Source organism: Neomonachus schauinslandi, chromosome 7 (genome assembly GCF_002201575.2).
Source record: "Neomonachus schauinslandi chromosome 7, ASM220157v2, whole genome shotgun sequence".
NCBI classification, from domain to species: Eukaryota; Metazoa; Chordata; class Mammalia; order Carnivora; family Phocidae; genus Neomonachus; species Neomonachus schauinslandi.
This window is the reverse complement of record NC_058409.1, coordinates 71,240,177-71,256,293: the sequence shown is the minus strand read 5'-3', so window position 1 is coordinate 71,256,293 and position 16,117 is coordinate 71,240,177.

Sequence of the window (16,117 nt, the reverse complement as noted above, 5' to 3'; positions counted from 1 at the left end):
GAGAACTAACCAGAGGTCATGTCCTAGCAGAACGGAGTCTTAAAGGATAGAACCCAAACCAAGGGCCAAGCGTTAAGAGTGGGGTAGTTCTCCAAAAGGGAAAGATAGGTTCTGGCGCTGGAAGAAGGGATGTGAAGCAGGCAAAAACCCTTCATCTGCCCAGTTCTGCTGCTCTCAGTGATGATGGGATAAGGCACACGTGGTACCCTTGGCCGTCTCGAGATCAGCTAGCTAACAGCAACTGTCAGCTAAGCTACTCTGCCCATTCAGTGACGTGCTCGTCCAACAAATGTTTATTTGTAGTAAGTTCTGAACTTGGACTGAACTCACGCAGGGAGTGTTGTTGGGTAAACTGGCTTCCAGGAGCCACTGTGTCAGGAAGTACTGCAGGCTGATCAAATCCCCAGGGCCACATTTGGAGCCTCGGCTGACTGTCAGCTACTTTTTTCTTCCTTCCTGCAGACCCCGGGCTACCAGCCGTTTTGTTTTTCTGTCTACTCGGTTTCCTGGTAGTTTTTTCTTCTCCTAAGTTTGAAGAGGCCTAGGACACACCCTTCCAGCTACCTTTGACACTCCTGAAAACGAGGAGCAAGATTTTCTTCTTCATTAGAACTAGAGGCTCACGGAGGACTGGGGACAGTTCAAAGATACAGAAGCCTTATAGTTTCCTTATGCTCATTATTCCCGATCATCACCCTTTTCAGGTTCCTAACCTTAAGGAGTTCCTGAACCTTCATGACATCTCTGTCTCCTCCTACATGCATGAAGTGGAACCTCCAGAATCTCTCTCTCGCCCCGGTAGATGAGCACTCCCTCATCATGTCATGTAATCCTCACCTCTCCTCTGAGGGAGGTTCCTGTCTTGCACAATCTAATATTGCCCATCAAAGAGGACACTGGGGGCTGGAGAGATGAAGTCACTTGCCTGAATTTATATGACCGGTCAGTGACAGCAAGGGACCAAACCTAGGTCTGCCTGGCACTGAAGCCCAGCTCTTGACCACTACACACTGTCCTCTGTGGCCCTCTGCTTCAGAAAACCCTCTCACAGCTTGGAAGCCTGAAGGCACAGAACGACAAGACCGAACACGGGCGTACGGGAAGGCCACTCAGGAGCCCCCAGACTCAAGAGCGCCATTTGCGGCTCCAGGGGTACAGGGATTTCAGTCTCCATGTCCGAGGATGCACCCCATCCCCACAACCAGCATACACAGAAGACGTTAGCATAACAGGTTTTCTCCATGAGTTACCCCAGCTGGTGCCCAACAAGAATCACCTCTGTTTTATGTAGTTGAGTGTTTCTCTACCTTATTCCATCCATGTGCCCTTCTGATAAGTGCAAAGTTCTTACTACCACTGTCCCAACGTCTGGAATTGTCGGTCCCCGATGGTTTCTTCCCTTCCATTCTGTCTTTTGCATTACTCCATCTCCCCAGCCAAAGCATTTCACTGAACTTCACCTCCTGTAGTTTGAATTACAAGAGAAATCCCCTTTTATAGTCTCCATGTATAAAACTATTGTGCGATAGTGAATATTATTTTCAGAATATGCCCAGCCACACCTAAAATATTTAACAGCTCAGATGGCATGAGCCCCAGCCTATCAGAGCTGCAGCTGGCCCTTCCACCACACTGGGGATGGCCACCAGAACTTCAGCCCGCCCAGCCTGGAGTCCCCGCAGCTCTTCCTGAGGGCACCTCTCCCACCATCACAAATGAGAAAAACTGAAGTAGGTCCTAGTGTTTCTGCGAATGTTGCCACAGAACTCCACCAGGTGAGGAAGAAATAAAAAACGGAGATTGTATAACTCTCTTTCTCCTTTCTTTTACATAAAACTTCCTTCCTAACTAATTTCTTCTTGTACGAGGGAAGAGAATTTTCAACCATGAGTAACAACAGCCCAGTGGGCTGCTGTGTGTCAGAATGTGGACCATCAGGTGGCATCGCCCTGCTACTCATCTCAAAATGCAACTCTTAGGAAACAGCAGGTCCCTATCCAGCAGCCACCCACTGAGTCCTCCCAAAGGAAGCTTGTGAAGTAATGAGGGTGTGAGGCACTTGGTTTCATAATCCATGAGCACTGACCCAGTTCTGGAAGAAGAAGCCAACACCCAAACCTAAATACTTTTGCTCTTGCTCTTAGTAGGTGAGGAGTGTGGTGACACGGCAGGGAACTCGGAGGACCCGTGCCCCTCCTGTGAACAGGGCTCCCAGCATAGAGCCTCGGGTCATGTCAAAAGTGAGGAGTACTGCTCAGCCCAGCAACACAGCAGGAAGGCCCCAAAGAGAGAGGGCCAGAGTCAGAAGGAAGGTAAAGAGTTTCACAGATATGCTGCAGTTGCTGAAAGGATTTATTATTAAGTGCATGATTCCCAGAAATAATTGGAAGCTCTTTGCAAGGACCACTTCTCCACTGGAAGATTCAGAGGGGAAAAAAAAACCACACAAATAAAAACATTTCACAAAAAATAAGGCATATTTAATTCGATATTAGATTCAGTCAAACTGTATGGAGAGCCTGTGGGTAAGCATTGCCAGGAATGTAAAGGTGGGCTTCCATCCTCGAGGTCCTACTGCAAGCTCACTAGAAGTAAGTTAAGGTATGTCTGGCATTCTAAAGAAGCAGAAAACTGAACAATCAGCTCTTGAGAGTTCTTGAGGATCACCTCAAATCTCCAATACCTGGGCTGAAAAAGCCCCAAAGTTCCCCCAATATTAACAATTTCTGGAATTAATCTCTCTTGGTCCTCTGCCAGCTGCCAAGTGCCCTTTAGCCACGCCTGCAACACACCGCCTCCCTCTCAGTTCTGGGAGAGAACACACTCACACCACACAGAAATACACTGTAACAGTACAAGTGGACTGAAACAACCCAAAACTCCGACTGTAGGACACTGGTTACGTGTGTGATGGTTCATTCATTAAATGGAATACTAAGTAACGTTTATAAAGCTGAGTCCCAGGGGCAGAGGTAAATTGTTGCCAGACCAAGGCAAGGGTAGGACATTGAGCATACAGGTGACTGTTTAAGAAAAAATACATGAACAACTATCTCCAGAAACGTGGTTGCATTTGAGAGAGGAACATGAGGTCAGGGGTCAAGATTAAGAGGAAGCAATGATCCAGAGTTACTTTGAAACATTTCCAATGAGGAATAAGGGAGGGAAGCTGCCCACACAAAAGCATTAGGGAACGAGTTTCAACTTCACTGACAATGTCCTGGAGAAGGCAGAGGAGGGCTTTATATCCACAACCCACGGAAAACTGCAGATTTCTGGTCCCGTAGTCCCTCTTGGAACACCTGCCACCAGGAGCTTCTCTGCTGGCCTCTCCCAATCACACAGGTAGCTCTCAGGCTCTGTTCATACGTTCTCCTTTCTCCACACACCAAACTTCAATTCTTCTCCCTCCTTTAAAGCCACTAGATGGAAACTTTCTTCTTCAATGACCTCCCGCTAAACCAATAAATTTCTGTGTGTGGTGGGAATCATTCCACTACTGTAGAATGTAAGAATTCCCACCCTGCTTAGTTTCTCCAAAGAAAGTGAAATCTGGCTGTCCCCGGCCACCCTGTTCCTGTCCCTCCTTTGTGATCATCAAAGAACTCCAGTTCTAAAGTTTCTAGGATCCAGGAACATGGAGCAGGGGCCCTGGATGCATCAGGGTAGCCGTCCCCATCTCCTGGCCCATGGTCCAGCTCCGCAGCTCCTCTGCAGGCCCCTCTGGTGGTCTCACCACCTCCAGGCCACGTGAGGCCCAGGGCATTCCCCCTGGGCCCCCAGGTCCTGAGACTCAGTGCTCACCCCCAGGTCTCCACCGATTGCTCTGCTTGATTCACGCTGGGTGTATCACAGCTCAGGATGCTGGATGTGAGAGGCACACAGGCCCCCAATACTCAAGACCGGCCGCCTCTCTCTGCCCTCTGAGCCAGGCCACTCCCTTCCCTTCAAAGCCTACCCCCCATCCCCTCCTTTTCCAGCCTCTCCTTATACTTCAAAACTAACACTTCCATCATAAAACGTGATGGAGCATAACACTGACCCCTTCCCTATCCAGAACAAGACAATCCAGAGCTCAGAACACCAAGGCCTGTTTGTCCTGCCTGCAAGGGGGAAAGAGAAGTTATCCACACCACAAAACCCTCCCCATGGTTAACTATTGACCCAATACTCTGTTGCACCTTCCTCTCAATAAATCTTTGTGCTTTATAAAGGGGAAATACTTTCCATAAATAAATAGGGATACTTTCAAAGGGAGGTAAGGGCACTTCTTAGCCAGAGTAGCTGAAACCCATTTTCCTACATTTAACATCAATTTACTATTGATTTACGGAAAGTAATTTTCATAGTAAAACAGCACCTCACAGCATAGACAAGCTTCTCAAGGTTTGGCAGGTGAGCCTGGGCACAAAGAGGATTTTCTCTCCTCCTGGTCAGGACATATCTCCTACTGGGTCTTCCTCTGTGGAAGGAAGGTCTTTGGTGGGAGCATAACCCCGAGGGGTTCTGATTCAATTAATCCAGAGTGGGACCCAGGCAGGTATTTTTTTAAAGCTCCCCAGTTGCATCTCATGTGCAGATAGGACTGAAAGCTGATTACATACGGGCCTAAGGTTGTACATTTCATCGGTGCTATGAATTGCGTGTCCTCAAATAATCATTCTCTGTGTGTTCTCCAAGTATTCATGCTCCACACAGTCCCCAAACCAACAGGTGTAGATATCAATGTCCCCTTTTAGGGCTAGGGCCCTTCCTCCTCCTGGGTCTCCCTTGCAGTAACAGGTGTTGGAAGTGGAGCCCCCAGGCACCACCCTCTTTAGGGATGGAGAGAGAGGAGAGCGGAGACCCTTTGGCCTCGGTAGCCAGATAGAGTGTGGCAGGGCAGGGCAGACAGGATATGCTGTGGCAGGCCTTGGGAATGCTGCACTTGGGCGACCCTGGGTTTCGGCAGCGGAGTGGCACAGCCTCAGCTCTCTAGCTGGCAAGGCCCGGACGCCCACTTCTGTGCCGCTCTGCCCGCGTCTGTGGAGGGAGACCAGCGCTCCAGCTCGCGCCCCTTCTTTCACCAGTTCCGCTAGCTGTGAGCTCCACCACTGCTTTCCTGCCATTGACGCAAGGTGACCACTGACTCTTGAAGCAATGAAGACCTAGGAAGGGCTTGAAGCCAATCAGGCTGGTAGAGAATGGCGATGTCACTCAAAGTGTCCCCCTAGGTCCTACTGCAAATGGACGGGCCTGGTTGCACAGCTGGCCCCTCACCTCCCCTAATGAGGATGCTCTGCACCAATATTTCTAACCTACGTGCTTTAAAAAGCACATTTCCCCAGATTTAGGGAGGGGATTCAGGAGACTAACATGTAGCCCCCCCGCTCTCAGCTTCCCATGTGTCTGGGGGGGGGTGGTCTCAGGATGCAGTCGGTGTCAGGTGATGCTCACTAGAGCATGAGAAAGGCCTTGAAGGCCGGGTCTGTAAGACACTTCATCAGCACAGACCCTGGCCACCAGCCACTCGCGCAGCATCTCAGTTTGAGCCAAGATTCAGATGTTCCCTCCTCTGGGATGAGATGTTCATTCTCAGAAAATACCCTCTGTTTCTGAGCACGCCTCTGTTGCTCTCACATGCAGACTGGCCTTCGTGGCCACGTGTCCTGACACACTGGCCCACCTCGCTGGGCCACACGGCGGCCTCACGGTCCGGCTCAGGCATCGCCAGCCACGGGGTGACCATCTGCCTTCTCCAGAAATAGTTCGAGTTTTTAGTAATTCAGAGTTCAAAAGAGAATCTTTAAAATTCCACATCCTGAAAATTGTAGAGAAATGACTGTCCCACGGCCCTGAGAAGGCTGTGCTTGTGTTCTCTCCCCTCCCCACTGCCCACCAGCTGCCCAGGGATTCCCACTGTTCAACATGGACTTTCTCGCTCAGGCTCCTCGCAGCTCCCTGGTAGCCCCATGGCAGCGGAAGTAAGGGACTTGGGCCTGGGACGTTCCCTCTCTCTTTTATGACCCTCTGTTGGTCAGCTCCCAGCATAGGCGTGATTTACTAAATGTGGGATGTGTCCCCTCATGTCTGTAGCTTCCGGTCCTCTAGGTTCCTAGGATGGTACCAAGAGTGATCACACTGCTTTCATTTTTGGCCCTTATTGTTTCTTTTTTTTTCTTACATAAGTAAGACATGAACACATCCTTACTGTACAAGTTTCAAATAATATAGAAGTCTATAGAGCAACGCTGAAAACCTGCACCATCCCTCCCATGGCCACTTTACCTCTCAGAGGCCACAATGCCCACCATTTGCAATGCATGCTTCTAGCCCCCTTTCTAGGCATTGACATCATATGTAGTCCATGGATCTATGCACCTATGTCATTTTTTATTTCTCACTATTTTACATATAGATATGATTTTGCTACTTTTAAAACTTGATAGGTTTTTCACTTGGGAATCTTTCATGTCAGGATACATAGATACAGCTCGTTCATATACCCGTGTATATATATCATACACACACACATAGAATTCTCTCATAGCCTACATTTTTATCTTCGTACAAAAGATAGTCTGTATACATGATTCTGCTGTTTGATTTTCAGACCCTAGAAAACGCAGCTCATGTGCCTGAGGGGTCTCAGGCACTGTTCGTGTTAACAGCTGCATCCTGTTCTATCATTTGGATGTGCCAAAATGTTTTAACCAGGAGCCCACTGAGGAGCATTCTTATTACGAACATACTTGTCATCCATCTTCAGTCGAGCCTCACATTCTGTGGAGGAATCATGAAACCAGCGGGTTGCTGTGTGCGACAGGATTCAGGGCCGAAGGGGGTGGGAAGAGGGCCCCTGGGGAGCTGTTTCCTCTTGATTCACCTCATAACACTCCTGGAGATTTTGTTCTATAGTTACCGTCAGCTCGGATCTTTATTTTCCAGTTTCAGCTTCTTTCAGGTTTCCTTCAAACACTCTGCACCAGTCACTCCCAATGGCAGCTCCACACATTTGTGCCCAGCGACTGTCTCCGGGTGGGACCTGCTGTCCTTTCCACCACAGACACTCTGCCCCTGTGATTCATTGCCTTTGAGCATCTCAACTCAGGTGTAAGGAATGGTTTTTACAACCGGCTGCACCTGGAGGTAGCTTCTACTTCTATAGAAGGCAGGTGCTGTGCAACTGATAATCTGAAAACACGAATTTAAGCTTTGGATGCACTGGTAACGACTTGACCTAGGTGGTTTGCTTTCCTCTAGTGCTGCCTTCCTGGGCAAACAGACCTTCGACCTCAGTTAGTTGTAGGGTCACTGTAGCCAAAGTAAAGTTGCGTTTCCCAAGAAGGGTTTGAAACTGCTTTTTTAAAAAGATTTTATTTACTTGAGAGAGAGAGAGAGAATAAGTGGGAGAAGGGGCAGAGGAAGAGGGAGAAGCAGGCTCCCCACTGAGCAGGGAGACCGAAGTGGGACTCGATCCCAGAACCCTGGGATTTTCTACGACCTGAGTCAAAGGCAGATGCTTGACCAACTGAGCCACCCAGGTGTCCTGCTTTTTTTTTTTTTTTTTTACTTTATTGTTTTGTTTCTGCAGGTCCTATTTGGTCACGCAATCAAGTATCCACCAAGTGCTTGCCTAGGATCCAGAATTTCCTGTCATTGAGCATAACTTCTTTTATATATAGGATTTTTTAATCCCTGCTACTGACCCAATTTTTCATCTTCATGTGGCCGTCAATTTCTCCCATTCTTCTCTTTCATGATCTTCTCCTGGCTTCACCTGCCTCCTCTCCAGCCTGGAGCCTAGGCCTGGCTGACTCAGCCATGTGTCAGAGTCTACAGTCCCCTGTCCCTTGGGCTCTCACTATGCCTCCTTGACTTGCCCATCCTCAGCCCCAGAAGCACTCCCCCTGAAGGTGTGCCCCTCCTTCTTGCCAAGGTTAACCCTACTGCCTGCCCTCTGTCCCCTACCCTCAGTTCTGGTCTGTGACCTGGCGCCATCAACCACCCTCTTTACCACGTATATTTTCCTCCTTCAACTGGTTGCTTCCTCTGCAAAAACAGATTTAAAAAATGTACTCAATGCTCCCTCATACTAAAGACTTTTCTCAACCCTGCTGTTTCCTTACATGATTGCCCTATTGTTGCTTCTCCTTCCGCCAAAATTCTTTAGAGGTTACTCTGCACTGGTTTTCTCCACTTCCTTACTGCCAATCACTACTTTACATAAGTAAAAAATTAAGCACAAAAGCAAGTAGATTCAGTGAAGAAGGTATGAAGGGGAAAATAAACCCTCTGCCCAGGAGGAAGAGATGAACAAGCAGACCATAGAGGATTCTGAGGGCAAGGAAACTACTCTGCATGGTGGATACAAGTGATTACACATCTGTTCAAACCCATAGAATGTACAACACCAAGAGAGAACCCTAATGTAAACTATGGCCTATGGGTGGTTATGATGTGTTTACGTAGGTTCATCAGTTAAAACTGCTCTAAAAAGTAAAATCTAGTTTAAAAAGACATACACCTGAAACTTATATAATGTTATATGTCAGTTATACCAAAAAAAAGAGAAAAAAGAGAGAGAGAAACCCTGAGGAAATATCATAAAGTAGGGTTCATAGTCGCCCTGGAGGCAGAAGGCAGAGCAAACAGGCCTTTTTTTCCCTTATAGAGGGTACAAGGAAACAACACGGATTCACATACCCACATTCATACACTCCACATGTGTGTTAACACACAAACACACTCTCATATGGCCCCATCCCTTCCCAGCTGTATGCTCTGAGGATCTTTAAGCTGAAGGCTGACCATACCCTAAGTTGATCCCAAGTGAGCAGCTTAGCAGAAGTCTTATCTTGACCCAAAAATGATGCTAGAGTAGTTGACTCTCAAGCCCTGCTCTGGTATGTGGGGTGAGGTCCAAGGTACCTAGGCCTTTGTGTTAGCTCTTCACTGCAGTGAAAAAATTCACCCCCAAACATATCCACATAAAATAACAGGCATTTTTTTATTTCATACAGTTTTTGAGAGTCAGAAAGCCTGAAACAACTGGGTGGTTCTGGTCCAGGGTCTGTCATGAGATTGCAGTTAAGATGTTGGCTGAATTGCAGTCATCAGAAGGCTTGACAAGGGCTGGAGGATCTCCTTTCAAGATGGCCTACTTAATGGCTATTGACTAGAGGCCTTAACTCTTTACCACATGGACCTCTACATGGGGCTACTTGAGTGCCCTCACAATATAGCAGCCGGCTTCCCCTAAAGTAAGAGATCTAAGAAAGAGCAAGGCTTTATATATATTTTTTTTTTTTTTTCTATTTTCCAGGGTCGGGGGGAGAGAACCCACTGTGGGGGGTTCCCAGAGAGGGACAAGCAGACTGCACACTGAGCACAGAGCCCCATGTGGGGCTCAATCCCACAACACTAAGATCATGACCTGAGCTGAAATCAAGAGCCAGATGCTTAACCAACTGAGCCACCTGGGTGCCCCCACAATATCTTTTATGACCTACTCTCAGAAGTCATATGCATCACTTCCAAAACATCCTGTTGGTTAATAAATGCCTGCTCTATTCAACGCAAGAGGGATCCACACAGGATACAAATCCCAGATCAGTAGCACCGAAGGCCAGCTTGGACACTGGCTCCCTCAGCTTTACAACAGTACTTCTGCCTGGTTCCTAGTGTCCTGCCAGTCCTTACTGATTCCTGGGTGGCATTTTGTTCTGCTTGGTAGACCTCAAACTGCCAACTCAACAGTGGTCACTTGTGACTTTAAATAGTCTCCAAATCTCCCTGAGTCTACTCTCCTATCTGCAAATGGCAGGTACCTACTCTAGGGGGATATTTATTTATTAAATTATTTAGAGAACCTGCCTCGGGAAAGGAGTAATTGAAACTGCTAAAAACATTTAGGCCTGGAAGGCACTGCACTCGGTCAAAGAAGTAGATAAAACAACCTGCGGAACAGCAGAGTGGCCATCTTTTATTTCAGTGTTTTCAACTTGGTTTGACTAAGCAAGATAAAGTTCCTATTGGTGGCTTACCACTTCTAAGAAGTCTGCCCTGAGAGTTGGCCATGAAGACTGCTAGTTACCTCCCTAACATCCATTTCCCCTTTCTTCCTCCTACAGAGCTCCAGCTGTGCTCAGGAATCCACTACTCCCCAACATAGCTCGTCCCCTCAGGACAAGCTAAAACCATCTCCACTCCAGGTGGTGGGCCCGATCATCTCCAAAAGTAGAGTCATTCCATGCCTTTTGCTAATCTTTGGGCCAGGAATGAGCCTGTGAAACAATCTGGATCAGTAATACAAGGTGAGGTTTACTGTGGGAAAACTTCCTAAGTGACCCTTCCTAGCTTCCTCAAGACATTTTTGTTCACAGAAATGAGGCATCCCACCATCAGGCTGAGGGTGAACCCATCACATGGACAAGGGCAGGGAAATGGAAGTAAGGCCACTGAATTATGCCAGCCATAAAGCTGGCCTTATTTCTAAAGGGTCTTATGTATATATAAAATATATATATATATAATTGTTTAAGCCAGTTTGAGTTGGGGTTTCTGTTCCTTATAGCCAAAGTCTTCTTAAGAAACACAAGAATAATTAACCAGTACAGAAAACCCTCTGGCTTCTGATGTAGCTACCTTGAGAAGGATCACAGAGAAGCAGACCCCTGCTCTTGATGGTGAAAGGGGATGGTAGACAATAAAATCAGAATACCACATGCGGTACAGGAGAAGGCTGACTGATTATCTGTCTCTTCTTGCTGGCCCAGAGAACTCGGGTAGCAAGCATACAGCAATGTGCTCAGGGAAGAGAGACCCTGACTTTGGGGTGGGCATGTGAACCAGTTCCAGCCCAGACTTCCCAAAGGGAAGTCTGGTGGGGAAAAAGCATGGAAGGAGGAATGCCCTCCCTGCCTGTGCCACCCTCTACCTCCCACCTTTGAACACAGCCATGTAAAGGTGATGCTTGGGCCAGCTGCAGCCAGCTGCCATCCTGAGGGAAGGACCAAGAAAATCGCAGAGACCCTTGCCCAGAGCCCCGGATCACTGAGCCTCCGAGCCACCTTTCTACCTCTGAACTGAGAGCCAAGAAAAATAAACCCCTAATCAAAACTGATTTTAATTGGGTCTTCTGCTAATTTACACCTAAAATATCCAAACTGATAAATCTGGTTGGAGGCTAGGGCTATTAAAAAAAACCTGGGGTATTATATTCTGCTTGTTCACATGATGCTCTGAAATCTAAATCTACGTGTTTTCCCTCGAAGTACCCTAGAAGCCCTTAAAGGAAATCCAAGTCAGAGCCCAGGGGGAGTCCTTAACTTTCCATCTCTCTCCAGCCACATCTGATGCTTGAGTTGGGGTTTCTGTTCCTTATAGCCAAAGGACATAGGTATAATGCACTGTGGGCTATCCTACCTTGGCACCAATGGTGGGGAAAGATAGAGACCTAATGGCACTTCCTTACTGGGGCCCCTAATAAAGAGATTCCTAATAAAGGGCTTAGTGTGCTTTGGCATGATTAGGTTAAGGAGATGAAAGCAGTAGGGCTTATTCCCTCCCATGAAGCCAATAGCAAAAGTAAGATCTACCTGTAGTAAAACACCTAGAAAGGTCAAGGATACAGTCTTGAACCACTTGAACCACTGAGCAATAGACCTCAGTGGAATCCAGGGACTTGTCAGTCCCCTATATTAGTAGGTGATACACTAGACCGAGACTGAGCCTGGATCTTGGAAAAGGTGGCAACAAGGGAGACTTTCCAAATATATGGTGGAGCCTGTTGAGAAGCAGCCTAGACTTCTGACCTTGGTTGAACTTCAAGTCCTCCAAGTCATCTGGGATCCTCTCCTTATTCCTCTTGTCATCTGGGATCCAAAGTATCCAAAGTATCTACCTTTCAAGGTTGCTATGAGGATTAGAGATGATGTATGTAAAGCCCCTAGCCCCGAGCCTGGCACACAGTAGGGACAAAGTAAGCGGTAGCTATTGGTGCTACTGAGTTCAGCGCTGAGAAACCCTGCGTAGAGGTGGAGGGTGAGGAAACAATCCAACCAAAGGGACGACAGTTAGAATCAAAGTCACTGGTCCTCTGTGGTCAAATCTAGAGAGGTCCAGAGAGAGAGAGAGAGCACCAAACAGTCTCAGACTCTGAAAAAGGGCACGGCCTTACACCAGAATTTTGATGCGTCTGAGGTTGGAAAGGGCTTCTGGTAACGCGGCTCATTCACCTGGACTCCTACAGCCGCACATTGCCAGGGCTGAGAGCAGCCATGATTAGTCTAGGAAGTCTTGACAGCAGCTCAGAACCACGGCAGCCTGCCACCCGCTGAGCTGCCCCTTCCACCACCACGTCAAGCCTTGTGGAAGCCAGGAGTGGTCCCAGGGTGAGCTCTGAGAGATCCTCAAAGGTTGGCCTGCTTCAAAGCATTCCTTAGAGACTTTCTATGATCAAACTGCATTTAGGTATGCATTGTGTTACTTGGGAGATGTGTCACAGTCATTAACTGATCATTTAACTGCAAATCTATCCACTCTTAAAATACACCTAGTACGGCTCCTCAATGCCGTGTATAAAGTCCTCAATATTTAGCTTGGTAAAGGATGCCCATCTGCCTGCTCTGTGGCTGTCTCTCTCCCCTGTCCCCTGACCTCATACCCCTTATGCTCTATCCACACGCAGCTACATCCAATACCAAATGCCATTTATGTCCTTCCTGCTTCTTCCTCCTTCTTCTGCTCGCTGTGCTCTTCCCTACCTTGTAGACCCACAAACATCTCATCTCTCAAGATTCAGCCTCGCTCACCCTTGTCAACCTTTCCCTAAGCACACTATAGGCAGAAATAACCACTCTCTCGGTCACCCTAGTGCCGATACATACTTCTGTTAGACCACTTAGAATATTCTATAACACCCGTGTCCATTTTCTGTGTCTGTATTCCCTGCTGGACCATAAACTCCTAAGGGCTGGGTCTGTATGAAACGGATGTTCGTGTCTGGCTCAGAGCAGTTGATTTAAAATATTTGTTGGATGGAGGCATGCGTGAATGGATAAGGACCAAGGTGTCTCTGTTAATCTTCTGGGTTCTGGTAATACAGGGATGAAGGCCCTCTCCCTGCCCTCCAAGAGCTCAATGCAGATGACAGAAAACGAGTAACAAAGGACGATGAGATAGAACAAGTCAGGCCACAGCATGTGAGCCCAGCCATGGGCATGTGAGCTCAGCTGAGTGTCACCCATTCCGGTGGAGAAAAGAGGCGTGTGCTCAAGGATACCTCCTACAGGAGTCAACACATGATCTGGATCTGGATCCTGTTGGACCAGGGGAGTCAGCCACAGAGGAAGGGGAGGGAGCGGCACATTAGGCAGAGGGATGAGCAGGTCCCAAGCAATGAAGGTGTGAGTAGCAGCAGTGTGGAAATGGCTCAGACGCCACCGAGCTGGAATAAAAGGAGAAATGTGGGGGAAAGACAGCAACACAGATCAAGAGGCAAGGGAGGACCCATCACGCAGGGCCACAATCTCACTAGGGAATCTGGAGTTTTTCCTTAAAAAAAAAAAAAGGAACACTTCTAAGAAAAAGAGAGAACATGGTAGGATTTGCAAATATAGACACCCCCCAGGAGCAGTGTGGGGCCAGGCCGTGAGGCCAAGATGGAGATTCTAACAAAATCTAGCAGAGAACTGATGAGGGCGGATTGAAGGCAGGGCAGTCAGATTGAGAAGGGTGTTCAGACCGAGGGGTCCAAGGGAGGCCAAATTGTTAGAGTCTGGTCACTCTGTATAAAGAAAGCGGGGCCAGGGGGGGAAGTGGGCATACAGATGCCACCCCCCCAGGTCAACAGGGCAGATGCTGGTGCTCATGGGAGCATGCGTACCTATGGAAGAGAGGAGAGCGGCTTCAGTTTTGTTCATACTGAGGCTAACACGCCTCAGGAACCCCCGGGGGGGGGTCTTCTCAGTAGGCAACGGGCTGTCCATTCCTGAGGCTTAGGAGAGAAATCTAGACAAGAAAAATAGACGTGGTACTCCTCAGCAACCAGGTGCTAGCTGGAGCTACGTGGGCAGATGAAATCTTTCAAGGAGGGTGTATGCCCAGTGAGAAGAGGATCAAGCCCCAGGATATACCACATGTGTGGGCAAAATTCTCAAGAAAGAGTCTGAGACAGAATACCCAGAGATACAGGAATAATAATAAAAAAAAAAAAGGCCACAAATGACCTTTTGAAGAAGAGAGCTTCAAGAGGGGCCGGTGACCTGCGTGGTCAAGTCCTGCAAAGTGGCAAGTCAGGAAAAAGCCTGAAATATGTTCATGTGTGGCCAAATTTCCCCAGCCCTCATCAGCCTGTGGGTCCACACGGGGTCACATGAATAGTACCAACCACCGTTTCACCCACATCGCTGGCTTGCTGCCAACCATCTGCAGAGCAGGACCGCCACTCCCTAAAGAGAAGTCCTCCGTCTCCCATTATTTCTCTGAGTGCCTGGGAGGACAGTGCACAGGCCCAAGAAGAGTGCCCGAGTGCTCCTCCACACACACCGGCATCTGATGTCCACAGCACTTGGGGACAGGTCCTCCCCACAGCCCCCCTGAGATGCCCCCAAGGTTAATGGGTTCCATCTCTGGAAATGCCAAAGCGACACACCATGATGCTGAAGCAGCAGAGTATTCTACACTCTGACTTCTTCCCTGAGCTGAAGCCACAACATTTTCTGAGAAATGAAGAGGACACCCCCTGTTTGTCATCTGTTTGTGCTCCATGTCTCACAGAGTTCCTCCTGAAAATGCCTCCTTTGCCATGTGGCCGTCTGTCTTAAGGCCCCAAACTCCAGTCCCTGGGGCTGAGCTGTGGAGTGGACTACAGAGTCTCCGCATATCCCAGGCTCTGCCCAGGGACCCAAACCCCCAGGGGACCCTGTGTACACAGATCTTTGGGGAAGTTCACTCCACCAGTTTACCAAAAACTCCACACCCACACTTGTGAATTAGTCTGTCAGGACACCTGGCCACACAATGACTTAGCAAAGGAGTTGCAGCGGAACAGCTGATAAGGAGGTCAGATTGCAATGAGGTGAGGAAAGAGTGGGAGGTGGGGAAACTACAGATAGTAAACAGAACAGCAAGTTTTCTGACATTTGACTGTGGGGAAAGGTCGAAGGAGATGAAAGGTGGTGGTGGTTTTCAACCAGGAGGGACTTGAACAGAGTTGCATGCTGGCTAAAAAGAGCCACAGAGAAGGACAGGTGACCCCCAGACACTGGGAAGACAAAGGCTCTGAGGGAATAGCCAGGTACAAGGCCTACCGATGAACCTGGGGCCCAGGGAAGAGAAGGTGGCACCCCTGAGGTCCCTGAAGAGACCCTGGGCCCCGGGGAGGAGGCTGGCCACAGGAGCGCCCACAAAAGGAAGGAAGTGAGTGGAAGAGGTGAGAGAATCTGCCCTGTGCTTAGGCAGGAAGAGAGTGGGGCCAGGGGCCGGGCAGGACAAGTTGCCTCAGGCCCACCCCCCCTCCCCCACCCTTGCCCTAAGCACATTCTTCTTGTTGACAGAGATCTCAGTAGCTCCCTCTCTGTGACACAAATTCTGGGTTTCTCATTTTGCCATTTAATTTTAATAATAATTAGAGCTGCTTCTGGGAGTCCATCTTCTTCTGGAACTCTGTCAATTACATGATGCTGGGGACTCCACAGACATGCTGATCATGGAAGGGTCCCTCGCTGGCCCCAGCCCCACCCCTCCTGAAGGAGTTTCAGTGTAAAACTTCCTGCAGAAAAGAACAAAATTTTACTTTAAAAAAAAAGTGGTGTTTCCCAGATTGATTGATTGAACTTACTGCACACAGAGGGGTCAGAACTGAACCTAGAACAGAAGACTCTGCCCCCCCCCCCCCAGGGACTGTGGGCTGGCCATGCAGGGGACAACATCACAGTTCCCGGCTACAGCCCCTGCTTGAGGTGAACGTGGTAGCCCAGTTATTACACCACTTCATTCCCAAACACTGAAAACAAAGGGGCACAAACGGAGGGTTAAACAGAGAAAAATACCCTCCTTGAACCTGCAGTTTGAAATCCGGGTGTGTGCTGGAATTTGCTTTCATGGTAAACTGATGTTCAAGGGTCCCAAAGTC